This window comes from Micrasema longulum, unplaced genomic scaffold (genome assembly GCF_059751315.1).
Source record: "Micrasema longulum isolate JH-2025_06_02 unplaced genomic scaffold, ASM5975131v1 h1tg001028l, whole genome shotgun sequence".
Lineage (NCBI taxonomy): Eukaryota > Metazoa > Arthropoda > Insecta > Trichoptera > Brachycentridae > Micrasema > Micrasema longulum.
In genome coordinates, this window is record NW_028278216.1 from 517387 (window position 1) to 532689 (window position 15303).

General features: G+C 30.9%; 1 pseudogene; it reads left to right on the plus strand.

Annotated features, from left to right (window-relative positions):
- Nucleotides 1-2052: 2052 nt before the first annotated feature.
- Nucleotides 2053-2360, plus strand: LOC148277476 (actin, alpha skeletal muscle pseudogene; annotated as a pseudogene).
- Nucleotides 2361-15303: the final 12943 nt, after the last annotated feature.

Genomic DNA, 15303 nt, shown 5'->3' on the forward strand with positions numbered 1-15303 from the left:
ATGCCTACCTTAGACAAAGACAGCTTTAGCTGTTTTATCTTACTGCTTGCAGAACCAACCGATGGTAATGCCAGTAGGAAGAGCAATGTTTTTACTCAACCGTATTTCTTCGGATATTGACATCTTCCATATTAGTGAAAAAAAGTTCAGAGAGGAAAGCATTCTCTCACTATAATTGCTGGGTATTTTTGATTTTACCATATTTGAATATTTAAATTTTAGTATTCATTTTTTCGTGTTATGTATGCATTGAAATATTTTTTCATGTACATAAACGTTTATAAAATAAATAAATTGAAATTGAAAAATGAACCAGGTTAGTGGATTCCATTCCTGGTCCATTTCATTGACTAGTGTTTTGACTTATTGACATTGCATACCGCATATCGAGGATATTCATTAATCTATGTATTAAATTAGAGTAGAGTCCACTTTATCATAGAAGCCCTAGGGTTTCGCCCCCGCTATTTCTCGCCCCGCACCCAAGTAGAAATTTGTTTTCCTACCATTTAATGTAATTGGTTTCTTTTCATCTTAAGAATTAATGCGGACTCATGTTTTAAAAATAACTTTACCCAAATGCGTCCCGTTTTGTTGCACTCTTGCAATGCGCTTCGTCACCAAAAAAATGACGCTTTGTCACATTGGTCTAATTCTAGTGAGCGCGATTTGAAGTGTCAAATCTGCCAGTGGACACACTGTGTAAACAATTAAACGAGAAATAAATATTAGTAAATATATGTTTGTAACCACTTTTATTTTTCTCAGTTTCACCAGTTTCGATACGTATTTGTTTCTTCGTCAAGACGTTAATTTTAGTTGCATAAAAATATAGAATCAACATGCCAACTGGACACGCTATTATAAGCTGTCACCAACGTGCACTGATTATAATAAAACAATGTTTAATCTTGGAGGAACAACAGTTGATAAAAATATGAGGAGTTGGAATTTACAATAGGGTAACCATTTCAATTTAACATCGTTTAATAGGCTATATTGAAAAGTTGTTAATTATTGATAAAATAGAAATTATTTTTCAAAGCCTTCCTAATGTGGAATAATTCCGAATTATTGACTTGAAAGCCTTTATTATTTGTATGTAAAATTATAACTCCTATATATTTTTTAAAGTCAATATTAAAATTTATTTAGATAGCTTGTAATTATTATGAAATTCTAACGAAGTTGAAAGAATTGAACGAATTCAAATTATTGTAATGTTGATTTACGTTACTAATTCTACTTTACGATTATTTTATTTTAATTTTATGTTAATTGTTTTACATGTCAAGCATTATACTTGTTTATTATTAGATGGTAAGCAAACGCGATAACTATTTGACCACAAGTCGGGCAAACGGTACCTAGGAATGTTGTTGAATAAAAAAAAATGTTTGCCAAATTTTAGGACGTACATTTTAGTCACAAAAACGCTCGCTAGAGATCTCCATAATCCGGAACAGCCGAACAAAGTTTGTACATTCCATGAAAACCTCAAGCCATCAATAACATATTGTGTAAGCGACAAAGGGCGAAGGATGACGCCAACTGCCCCTATTTGTCAACCCCCATTCCTTAACCAAACCCATAACAAACAAGTATATTTGCATAACTATCAGTTGTATCCTACAGGCTTTGAGTTTACATCTAAAAAATATGCATTAATGTGACAAATTGAATATTTTTTACTATTGAAATTCCTTAATCTTCTTATTAAACCTTTTCAGCCCGGGTGGTCATTTAAATATAAACCAAATTTTAGATTTATTAACTCAAATTTCTACAAAAATGAAATAGAGACCAGTTTTTTTTAAACACTAGTTTCCCTAAGTACGTAATTGTTTTTCTATTTTTATTGGTAGTTGGCATAACGCAGATATAATTTATTTATTTTTTGACAGTTGGCTTTTGGAAGTTTTTTTTTTAGCAAACTTATGTTGTGCTGGTGAATTATTTAAGGTGTGTATTTAATTAATTAAACTTAAATAAATCGAATTTAATTGAATTAACAAAATATGCGGCATCCACCAGACCACTTACAACTCCATCATGAAATGCGACGTGGACATCCGTAAGGACCTGTACGCCAACACCGTGCTGTCCGGAAGTACCACCATGTATCCCGGCATCGCTGACCGCATGCAGAAAAAGATCACCCCTCGCTCCCTCGACCATGAAGATCAAGATCATCGCCCCGACCGAGAAGAAGTACTTTGTCTGGATTGGAGGCTTTATTCCTGTTCACCTTCTAACAGATGTGGATCTCCAAACAAGAGTACGACAATTGCAGCCCTAATATTAAAACATTAATAATGATTTTATCAATAATTATTATTTTTAGATCCACTGTTCATTAGAAAATAACATTTCATAATTTATAATTATGAAAGCTCCAAAGACTGTCCATGTAAATAATGAATATATTTTCGTGCTTGAAATTGAACTAGAAACATGGACGAGTGTTTTCGACTAAATGGCTTTTCAGTAACAATCCTGAATACGGAAATCGAATGAAGATACGTCCGTTTTGTTGCGTGGTGGTTGACGTGTTCGCCTACTTTTCTTAAGATCCGTGAGTTTGATTCTTGACATGGTGGACGTGAAATATTGATTGAAAATATTCCTGAACTAGCATATGTGTAATACTTATCATAAATGTGCAGTCACGATTTTGATATCAATAATTTAACTATGTTACCGCTCGATCATTTTGGCCCGACACTATGACTACAGATTTGGAAGAAAATCGATAAAGTACGTATGGAAATATTTCATTGTTGAATAAATCCTTACTAATACTTTAAATACAAATGTGTGTTTGTTTGTGTTTTCTTCACGTCTTAACGGAACTACCGGTTGACATATTTTTTTGCATAGGGATAACCGAAGACTTGAGTAGTAAAATAAGATGCTTATTTTTCATTCTAAAAATACAAAGTATCAGAATAAAATATGTGAAATATCTACAATAAGCAACATTATTTGAAAATACGTAGGGGGTACGGTGGGATGACAAATAGAATCGATTTCAAATAAATTAATTGAATTTCTCTCATTAAGTTTCTTAATTTTTGGTTAGTATGGTTTGCTTTTAGTTTTTTTTTTCAAAGTAATAACCCGCTAAGCCTCTACTTAAAGACTTGTCAGCAGGTAGGGTAGAGGAGATATGGAAGGAGGAAATGAAAAATACACCACAATACCCAGACCAATTGAGAAAAAATCTTTCTAGAATGTTTTCTTGCAACTGACGGGAATCGAACCCGCGACGCCAGTTTCACAGTTGGCCGTCATACCAACTGCGCCACGGCGCCTGTCGTGAAAGAAGGATTTTGGATTTGTGAACAGAATAACGATACAACGTCGTTATAGACTAATGATTCGTCTTTTTTTTTCGTTGTGATAGTTGGAGGGAACGGCAATTGATTGAAGCTACTTTATGTCTTGAAAAAAATATATATTTTTCATTGGAAAAATTCTTATTTCTAAACGACAAAACTAATTAAGTAGCTAACTAACTTTCAAACCAAGCATGGTAGATAAACGCGCTAACCACTATTCTACGAGGCTGACTTTTCCCTGTACTCAATATCTTATTTAAGAAAAAAAAGCCAACCTGAGAGTAGCCGTCGAGTAAAAAACACTCATAGCATCATTCGATCAATACCTAATAATTGGATTAAACAGTTTTTCTTCCGCTTCGTAATAATTCAGAATTTGCACGAAACACTCCCTTATATAAACACTACGAAATAACACACGAACACTACTTAAGCTCACCCGAATAATTAATTACACCCACGCTGTTAAGTTGATATAGTGTTGTGAATTTTATCAATTTAGCGCTAAATATTAACACCCAAATAAAATATTACGATCGAACCTTGCATATAATAAAAGCGAGGTACAAATATTTTGCGAAAAAAAAGAACATTTTCGTGTTTTGTGGATCAAGGTGGTGTGCACACATATCGACCCCGTAAAGGAAAAAGCTACCAATCAAATATAAATAAGAGCATTAAGGATATTTTTTTTTTATTCAATAAAAAATCTCGTATTAAATATTTTATTGATTATGTAGGAATTATGGTAAAATAATGCGTGCGTTTGAATTTTTTATTAATTAAAAAAAACTTTAACTGGCTCTTCTGTAAAGTTGCGACATGTCTCTTGGTAACTTTTTCTTTTCCAGTGTTGATATGATATTAGTCGCTGAAGGTAGCAGTTACACCCACCTCGCTGTAACCGCAACTTGATTCCCTTTTTCTAATAATGAGTTATTTACAACTAATTGAAGATGGCTACAAAATTGAAATATTTAGATAAATCATAAGAATTTGAATATTTATTTTTCAATAAAAGAATGAAGTCTAGACATTAACAGGTCTTATGACTTGTTATTGGCTGACTCAAGCGACCACTTTATATACTGTGTAACATTTGCAATTTTGTCTATGTTTGACTCATATTTGCGCAATCCAACAATTTATTTGCTAGTTTTGTGAAGCAATAGATCTGAAATTTATATTGATGTGGATGGGAGTCATGTGACTGATCATTTCACCTACCAGACAACGCCTGAAGATACTTTGAACAAACTAAAAATACTGTTCCGAAAAAATTCGTTTTCATTTTTTTTCAATCCTTTTACTCATTTTATATAATTGACTTTAAGTGGATCAAAAGATTAGCTGACATTTTATGAAATGCCAGCGGCTCGCCCTTAGCATTTATAATATAAAAATAAATTGTTTTCTTTGAAACATAAGACTGCAGTCTCTTCTCTCTTAAATATAAAAAGGGCAATTTTTCAAGTGTCAGAAGCTTGCCACAAAAGCGGAGCGCAGGTAAAAAGCTCTAATTATTTTGCAACACGCGGCTAAACGAACTTTCTTGGGGAGTGATTCGTAATCTAGGGTTCGGGACCCACGAAAACTTATTAATACTCGTGGTCGATAAAACCAGGTAATTACCAAACTAAAAACAAATATTATACCGTATTATCTGTATCCAGGATAGTGAAAAATACTATTTTGCATGTGAAATAGAAGTTCTTTTTTACACAAAGCATTTTAGACGAGTATTTATGACTCGGTGGCTGCTCTTAACTGTAATGTTGAATAAACCAATACTCCATGAAAAGTCATTAAAATCATGTCATTTTTTTATTTTGGTCCAAAATGACAATCATTAGGTTTACCAGGATGGCAATGTCAAAAACTTTAGAAAAGAAGGGTTATAACAATATAATATGCATGAAAACTTAATTAAATAACATTATAGATACGATTGTATTTACCCCTCAACACTTTGTACAAGGGCAAGCTTTTTAAGATTATAACTGGATTATATTATATCCAAATGCCCTCTTATAAAATATAATAAAATAATTAAATTTATTTTAACATATTACAACAGAGATGAAGAACATTTAAGAGAAGGTAATATAGAAATCCAGTCATCTACAGGGCTTATGACCTGTCAATGGCTGGTTTAAGTGGCCACTTTACACACCGTGTAACATTCACCATTCTGCCTATATTTGAACATCTATATTCCTTCAATTCTTTCATCTGTTGATGTTTGTGAAGTTAAAGAGCTGAAACCTTTATTTATGCAGGTGAGATTCAACTAATTGAATTATTTCACCTACATACTAGGCAACGCCTGAAAATATTATTTTTTCAATTTCTAGATTTCTTAATGGACCAGGTAATTTATCAACAATATTTTGAAATTGTCCAAATTTTTGTAGACAAGGACTGGATTCAACTCCCTGGGGAGCTGTTTTTATTAACATATTACAACAGAGTTGAAGAACATTTAAGAGTTAGATGAATCTCACCTGTATAAATAAAGGTTTCAGCTCTTTAACTTTACAAACATTAACAGATGAAAGAATTGAATGAATAAAGATGTTTAAATATGGGCAGAATGGTGAATGTTACACAGTGTGTAAAGTGGCCACTTAAACCAGCCATTGACAGGTCATAAGCCCTGTAGATGCCTGGACTTCTATATTACCTTCTCTTAAATGTTCTTCATCTATGTTGTAATATGTTAATATAAACAGCTTCCCAGGGAGTTGAATCCAGTCCTTGTCTACAAAAATTTGGACAAACGATAAATATTGTTAGTAAAATTTAGTATTATTTTATCAACAATATTTTGTATATGTCCAAATGCTTGTAGACAACTATAATAACTAAACTTTTATTTAATTTTGAATTTTACCTCCTTATTATTTTTTAATATTGTCGGCTTACTCATAAAACCTTAGATAAAAAAATATTTTTTATTTATGTCACTCATTTAATCACTTCTAAAATTAATTACTTGTTAGTAAAAATGTTTTTTTTTTACTAGTATTAAAATTTTTCGAGTGTTTTGATTGTCTCCTGAACATTTTTGTGAAATTGACTTACAAGGTTTTAAAGGTAAGCAGACGATATGTAAATATATTTAATTTTATAATAAAGATACTGGTGTCTAGGACGTAGAGAAGGCGATGAAACCGGTTTATTTTAATTCCAAATTTTATTCATGTGTTATTTTTGTACGTAATAAAAAAGTTCACGTTTATATTATTTTATTATTTTATCACAAGGGAATGCCACGCTTTATTGTATGTATGTATTTATTTTAATTATAATCATTCCTACGGCGTAATTATTTTATTGGTTTCAACCGCAGACAAATTAAATACCGCTTGAACAAAGTTTAAGAACCATCGTTCTAAAAAACAAAGGATTTTTTGTTTTCAGTTCTTCCGTTGTTTCAGGTTATCTCCTTTTCAAACGACTGCTTTACACATACTTTAATTATTTACCAAACAGGTAGTTAAAACATTATTGTTATTACTTTATTTTTTATTGGTCACTTAGCAAAAACTACATTGAAGGTTGAAATTAACATTCCACGACGTTGATAGAACGAATTGATAAAAAAATCAAACCTCGCATTCTTGTGACCGTTTATTTATTCTTTTAGAAATCGTATCCCCCAACAAAAAAACAAGGTTAAAACAAAATTAAAACTAAGACCAATTTTATTTTATAAGACTTATCACCTTATCTTCTTGTTATAAGTAATGTTCATTATCTTTTGAAGCATTGACCATTTATCAGTTTACAGAGAATGCCGTTGGAGGCGCGATGCTGAAGTCTAAATGAGGATTGACACAATATCCATACAGTAATAAGTCATAAAAACTTGTCAAGAAAGGTAACATAATTCATAGTAGATACAGAAGCCAATAAAGGTATAACTGATAGCAGCACACCAAATGCCGATTATTCCAGGATCTGAAAGTTTATTAACGAAAGACGACGGTCCGCTTTTTCGTGCTGAGTTTTCTGGGATTCCTCGTCATAAAAGCAAATGAGGAGCTGGTAAAACGGGCGACAGCTGAATTTTTTTACTTGATTCTTACATATTACCAAAACAACTCTTTACAGTTTTTTAGTAAATTTTGAACCATAGTTTGAGTTTTTCTAAATTTTTGTAAACATGAACTGGATTCAACCCCTTTGGGAGTTATTAATATCAATGTACTACAAAAAATTATATGAAAAACATTTCATAGAAAGGCATGAAGTCTAGGCTTTTTTTTCAATGCTTATTTTTTTTTTTATTTGGAAAAACCAGAGAAAATATATAAACAATTCACATGGTAATCGTAACGCATGAGTTCAATTAAAGTTTAATCAATTTCATGACCTGTTATTGGCTGATTTAAGTAGACATTTTACACATTGAGTAAAATTCACCCTTCTACCTATGTTTGAACATCTATATCTTCATTTACTTAATCCGTCGATCTTTGTAAAGTTAAAAAGCCATAACCTTTATTGGTGCGGGTGAGATTCTAATTGAATTATTTCACGTACACACTGGGTGACGCCCAAAAATATTTTTCTGGTCTTATCAACAATGTATTGAGTTTGTCCAAATGTTTGTAGACAAGAACTGTAAGCAACCCTTTAGGAAGATAATTATATTAATACATTACAACAGAGATAAACAAAATTTCACTTAAGGTTTTTGGCTCTTAAACTTCACAAAGATCAACAAATTAAAGAATTGAAGGAATACAGATGTTCGAAGATTGGCAGAATGGTGAATGTTACACGATGAATGTGGAATATGTTCGAAAATTTTACATTTAGTGTATGTGGTTTGATAGACCGCCTGCCTCGTGGTGCAGTGGTCACCGCGTTTGCCTACCATGCAAGAGGTCTCGGCTTTGATTCCCGACATGGTTGACATGAAATATTTTTTAAAAAGCTTTTTTTACACTAGAATATTTCATACTCTCTCGACTGGTACCCGAAACGTAAGACTGGTCCTTGATAAGAAATATACCTTTATGTTACAAAAATGATTAAGATACAGTGCGATTGGTGTACCAATGCAGTGCCCTATGCACTATTAGGTGCGGAAAGGGAATGATGATGATATGTGTTTGAATCCCAGCTAAGTCGAGGTACAAGTACTTGATATGAAAATATCATTATATACTATAATAATCCTTGTAGTCAAAATTTACTCGTTGGCTGTTTGAGGCACGGCTAGTTACGATGAAGATCTTTTGTTTAGGATGGAAGACGCGCTGTATGGAGGTGTCCCATACATTACGTGGAACTTAGTCAATCTATCACCCCGGAACCCATTGTTCCGTGTGCTGTATTATGTGCTTATGTTCTGTGCTATATCTATGGTATATGTTTTCCCTCTAAGTGTGTACCGCGGATATTAACAGAACACCACATCAACGGTGACCGCGTGTATTCAATATTTTTCTAATAAATCATATCAAAAACATAACGGAGAATCAAATTAGTTTATTAACTTATCTAATGCACTTCTGGTTAAATTTTTACTATCCATGTTTGTCAAAACATTTGATAAAAATAAATAAATACACTGTAATCTTAAAATCATTTAAATGAGTTATGAAATGTATGTACTGTACTTTGACCGTATATGCATTTAGTTTGATATTTGTATACAAATAACCGATTTTATCCGACTTGAGTAGTCAGACTTGTAGGGTTTTTTAAAAAGTTTTAACTATATGTAGGCTGCGATCTCTAAATTAATGTAGTGGGTGTCCCTTCTTTATTTTAAAAAACTTTTACCTCTACTATGTATAAGCCATCGATCACAATACCAGATAAAAAAATAAAAATCATACTCCCATTTAGAAAAAACTTCAAATTTTGATACGAAAATTAAAAAATATTATTATGTTAATAATCGCGGCACGGAAACCAATAGACCTAACCATGTCAATCAGAATACTTCAATTATGTGTGTGCCTACCTGAAAATAGTGAACACTCAAATTAATGTATCTCTCTTACATAATGATCTGTAGCCTTGTATCCTTAGTAAGAAATCGATTTATAAAATACATGTACGAAAAAAAAAAATTTTTAATTTTTTTTTTATTTTATTTATTTATTAATTACATTATACATACATTTGTTTAGGACAGAGACACAGTTTATAGCGACACAATCAGGATCGACCCAAGTCTGTGAACTTGCTCCGACTCGCTAGAAAATCCGTGTTGAATGCATTCATAACCATACATTCACACACATGTATACATATATATTCGCACATACATATTTATATTATATTTTATACATACATTAAGTTTAAACGCATCATTGATACTTTATACATTATTACATTTTACATTTATAAATACATATTAGTCATTTACCAGTTAGTCCAAATTTGATCGCAGAAATCCATTCCCGTTCGAGCAAACCAGTTGCTCAAACCAGATTTGAATTTTGAAAATGACTCAGATTCCTTTGTTACCTGATCTAGTAAATTAAAACTTCTTGGACCTACCACAGAGAAATGTCTCCCAGCCAAAGTTATTCTACTTTTTGGTACGTAGTAATTTACTTTTGAGGAATATGTTGTTATTCTTTCCTGCTGTGTTCTTTGTTTACTACTTGTGGTCCAAAAGTTGATCAGACATGACTTATAATAGATTTGTCTAATTGAAAGGACTAAAAAAATATTATAAAATATGCCTGGGACAAGATTAGTAGTTTGATGTCTGATGTATGCCGTGCCGATGTAAAATCAAAGTATTTTATTTTCTAGCTTATTTATTTTACAATATGTTCAAAAAATAAGCATTTGGTTAAATAATGAGAACGAAAATATGGTTTCATGCTGAATACTATTTTAAGCTCTTGATAATATTTGACGTAATGATATATTGTTGAATTGACGATTAAATGTTGTTTTATTTTGTCAAATAAAGGGTAAATATAATATGAAAGATAAATGACTCTTTTCAAAGCGTTTTGTATCAGATCGATGGTATTAACCTTTACAGGCCAGAAAAGGTTAAGCGTTCATAATTAATGCATTACCGCGACAAAATGATAATAATATCTTGTGAATTTTGTTTTGCGTTGTATTAACTCATCTTATCCCGCGTAATGCCGCAAATTCCATTTCCCGTAAGTTATAACGTAATATTTTATCTTAATTAACATCTTTATCTGCAAATCCGTACAATTTGAATTCCGAGCTTTTATAATTAACTCTCACGTTTTGAATTCTCCGAAAGTGTGTGTATTTAAATTATTTATAGAGTTAGAGAATACCTTTATATGTCAGGGATTAGATGAGCAAAGGGTAGAACACAGCGCGACACCCAGATTCCAGAACAAGACAAAAGCAATTAATAACATTCACTAATTGACGAAGGTTGTGATTAATAGAATTAGAATTTCTTGGGTTCAGTAACACAATAAATCATTTGAAGATTACCGAATACACTGGAGTGGGAATCCGAATCGTCGAATGTTGTTTCTTGTATATACACTTACGCATATTGCACTTATATCTATCTATAAATTATATTATGATCATTTGAACACAGCTGTATATGATAAAACACTCTTCAAGGCATGAAATATAGACTTAAGAGGCGTGGAGTGTGCTCATATTTGAAATCTATTTTCATTCCAACTTTGGGCAAGAGAAATACTCGTGTTCGATAAACGAGAAATTGCTACAATCGTAAACACGAGACCATCTCTTATAAAATGTTGTAATATTATTAGTCTCTTACTTTAAAGAATATATTCTTTACTTTTTTAGAGTTTTTTCTTTTATTGCCAAACTGAACAGGAGTAGCACCTAAATGAAAAGCCTATAAGATTCTTTAATCATTTTATTTGTATTAATATATACACAATTCTACATCTAAATGATTTTCAAGATTTGCAGTGTGTATTTACAGTAAAAAGAATGCTTAAAAATTAGAATTTATTACAATCACCACGAGGCGGATTTTCTACAAAATCATATTGTATAAATTACCTGAAGCGAACTAAATGTCATTAATTGGAATAGAATTTTTATATGCAAATCAGCTGTGGCTGTCTAACCGTCATTGCATTTCAAAAATTAGAAGAAAAATGGAATCGTTTATCAAACTTTATCGACAGGCGTATTATATTAATTATTTACGTATCCTTACTCTACATTAAAGTAACTTTGCACATGTTATAATACGTACCCAGTTATAAATACAGAATTTTGTATAGGAAATAAATAAAAGTATATTAGGGTGTAATTTTTCTTTTACTCTCCGCTAATTGGTTTTGAATCCAGATTCTGTACGGAGGATACGAAACCATTGAAACAACCACTTTTACAAAGGTCTGTGGAAAATAAATTACAAAGGTCCTAATATTAAAATTTTCCTCGCAAACCTAAAGGCGGGCATGGCCTTTGATGTAAACACGCCGTTAATATATAATAGCGTACGATTCGTTGAGGTAAAAATAAAATTATATCCGATTTCAGTAGTGTCAGGCCTAGCATTTACTGAGATAAAGATCATGAAAAATACGTAATTGAAAACAAAATGGAGTCTGCCTGCCTCAAGTTACGGTTTCTTGTATATGGCATTTGGTTTGACATTTATTTTCGCTCGCGTTCACTGAAATATATGTGTTCTGCATCGTACAAATAACACGTTTCTCTTTATTTAAAAGTGGTTTCAGTCGGCATATTAAAATACGCTTTCATGCAGTCAAAATGGTTTCTGAACTAATAGGGTATTTAAAACATTGCAAATTTTTGTTAGGTGTTATTGAATATTAAAAACAAAAAGTACAAAAGATTTATGAATGTAATTGTACTGCTAAACTAATATTATATATTATATCCTGATGACCTAATATTTTGAAGTTGATCTACAGATTTGGCTCCGCTACGTACGCTGTAAGATAGATAAGGCAAATAACAGATGAATGAATCTACGGCTGATTAGTATATGTTGGCTACTTTCTTAGCGTTATATCACATTCTTTTGTGGGTAGAGCGGTGGATATGCAAACAATTTTAGTGTTGCAGAAGTGAGCTATTCGCTTATTGGAATCGTGAAAGGATTGGTTTTTATGTTCTCGCTGTGTCGAGACAGTACATTAATCAAAACGTAATGTATGCCCGAAAAAATATTGTCATATAAAATGAGTGATAGGCACGTGATAAATTCTAGAAATAATTATGACTTATACTGTCCAAAGTTCCAACTAATAAGGTCAGCAATTTATCAATAGGAGACAGTACTAGCTTTTATAATCAAATTCCCAACAATATTTTGACCTTTATAGAAAATAAAATGTAAAAAGACCCAGTGTACTAAATCGAAGACTATTGAATCAACACAAATGCTTGGTGTTTGTCCAACTTGAGAGAACCTACTTGTTTTGTATACGTATTTACCATACAGCAATTTATATATTAATTTTTTGTATGTAAATATTGTTATTTTTTAAAAATATATATTAAGGTATTTTTTTTTTTTTATTGACTTTTAAAATAAATACTTTACGTGTCTATTTTGAAAAAAAGTAAAACTTATCTACTACATTTCTATTTGAGCTGTTTTTTATTTCCCAAAATGATAGGAAACACAATGGTAGATGGATTGTTTAAATTGCAAAACATTAAGCAGCAACTGAGTTAATTATTATCAACATTATCAATTCATTTAGAAACAATTTTTTTTTTCTATCGGACTTGATTAACTTAATTAACCACCACACAACTTAGACCAATTTACAATTCGTTAAGTTAAGTAGCGAGTTAACTTGCAAATCTGACGAGTTAACTAGAAAACCTCATTTGGACGACAATTGGCCGGTTAAATAGTGACTAGATTTTTAATACGAGTCGGTTTTGGTGTCCCGTAAAATAGTGTGGTGAACTCTAAGGATCGATTTTTTCTCGCAACTAACCATAATTGAAAACCTTTTTTCAAAATCAGATTCACTTAAAAAAATAATCAGTACATTCATAGTTAAAACAAATAACTAGAATAATTAAGGGTTTAATGAAGGAACAATATAATAAACCGGTACATATATTGCCAGAAGTAAAAGCAAACGGAACCAAAAATGGGATGGAAAAATGGAGAAAGAAGAAATGAGAATCAATTTTACTTAATGGTCGGCAACTTATTGGAAACGGGCAAAAAAGTTAAAGCATTCATAATAAAATCGTCGTCTATCTTTTAAAAAGGCGTATCTTGTTTTTTATTGAATTTAAGTTGTGAATATTTTAATTAAATTGAACTTATTATTATGTAATAAATGGGCAGCATACTGTCTTTAAATATTTTTTTAAAAACCTGCAAAATACAGTAAGATTTTTAAAAAATATTTTTTTAAATGAAAAAAGAAAATTAAAAGTGCAGTCATGATTACAACATATTTATTATAGAAGTGAAAAGTCATATTTATAATTTTTTTGTATGACACCGATTACGTAATATTTTTTTATATCACTATTATAAATAAAATAAACAAACTATTGTAAGACGTCACTCCACATTATGTACACAACAATTGCTTTTTCCTTTGCGTAATGGGAAACGTTAATATTAATATATGTATAATATTAATATCAAAAGTGTATTAAGTAGTGATATTGTTAACTTATATTTGTTATCTGAAATTTTTTTTTTTTCAAAAACGTGAAAATTTACCAAGCCGATTCTTGAAAAGTCGTCTTAAAAAATAACGAATTCGAGGTACGCCTTTAAAGATGGACGACGAAATGAAAAAAAGTACCAACGTATCAGCAAATAATACTTTACAACACTATGATGTTTGTGTATAGTATAATTAAGTTTTAAAAAAGCACAGAATTTTGGAAAAAAAATATTAACATGAACAAGATCTCAAAAAAGAAAACTTATAAAAAAGGCGAAGTCAGGAAATTCAGTTTTATGTAAGGCAGTAAAAAATATTACGATGCGGGAGAAACATTTATGAAGATAAAATGTATCAAAATTCGAGCTGAAGGTAAAAAGAATATGTGTTAAACAACTTACAAATAAAATATATTATTTACACTGTGATAATAAGAGCGCACATAAGAATAGGTTAATGTTTTCCATCCGTATTAGAGTACAAAAGCAATGCCTAATGCACCATTAGGTGCGGTAAGGGAAAATGATAATACTTCACTCCAGTAAAATGGCTGAATGGTACAGAGGCAATTAAAGGAATAAAAAATAAATGATCGCAAGTTTTATAAAATAAATTGTTGCAAATAAATACAATTAAAAAGTGAGTGAAACAATGTGACTTATATTTTTCTTTTTTGCAAGTACTTGTTAGAAGACAAAATATGATATGTTTGAATTGTAAATGAATAAACTCTTATTTAATAAATTGTTCTCCTTCATATTTGTTTATTTACTCTATCGAAATATAATATCCTTGTTTAGATTGGTTCAATGGCGATATATAATACTCTTTCGAGATATTATTTGAACGATACGATGAAAGAAGCTTTCACGAAATGAAGACTTCAATATGTGAAACGGGATTCTAGAAGCCCCCCTCACGTTATATTATTTTCCTTGCTTTGGTCTCGGCTAATAAATATGCGTGCTGAAAAGCTCTTCAACTTTCAAAATAATCATAAATTCAATTTTAGACTTTGGCACAAATAACCTACTTTTCGTGTTATGAAAATTAGTGTAAAGAACATTGATCATGCTATAATATAGCACTATTTTATTATAAACGTTCAAATTTATTCGAAATATGTCAGATGACTTTAAGCAAAATAGATATACTTAAGTTTTAAACTTTTAATCATCTTTTCATTTTTTTTTATGATAAATGAGTTTAGAACTTTCAAGATTATTCTAATCCAAATGAATATATAAAATGTTTTTTTTTAGTAGACACTATTCTCTAAAGACTATTCAATATTGTCTGACACCCATTAAACAGTACAG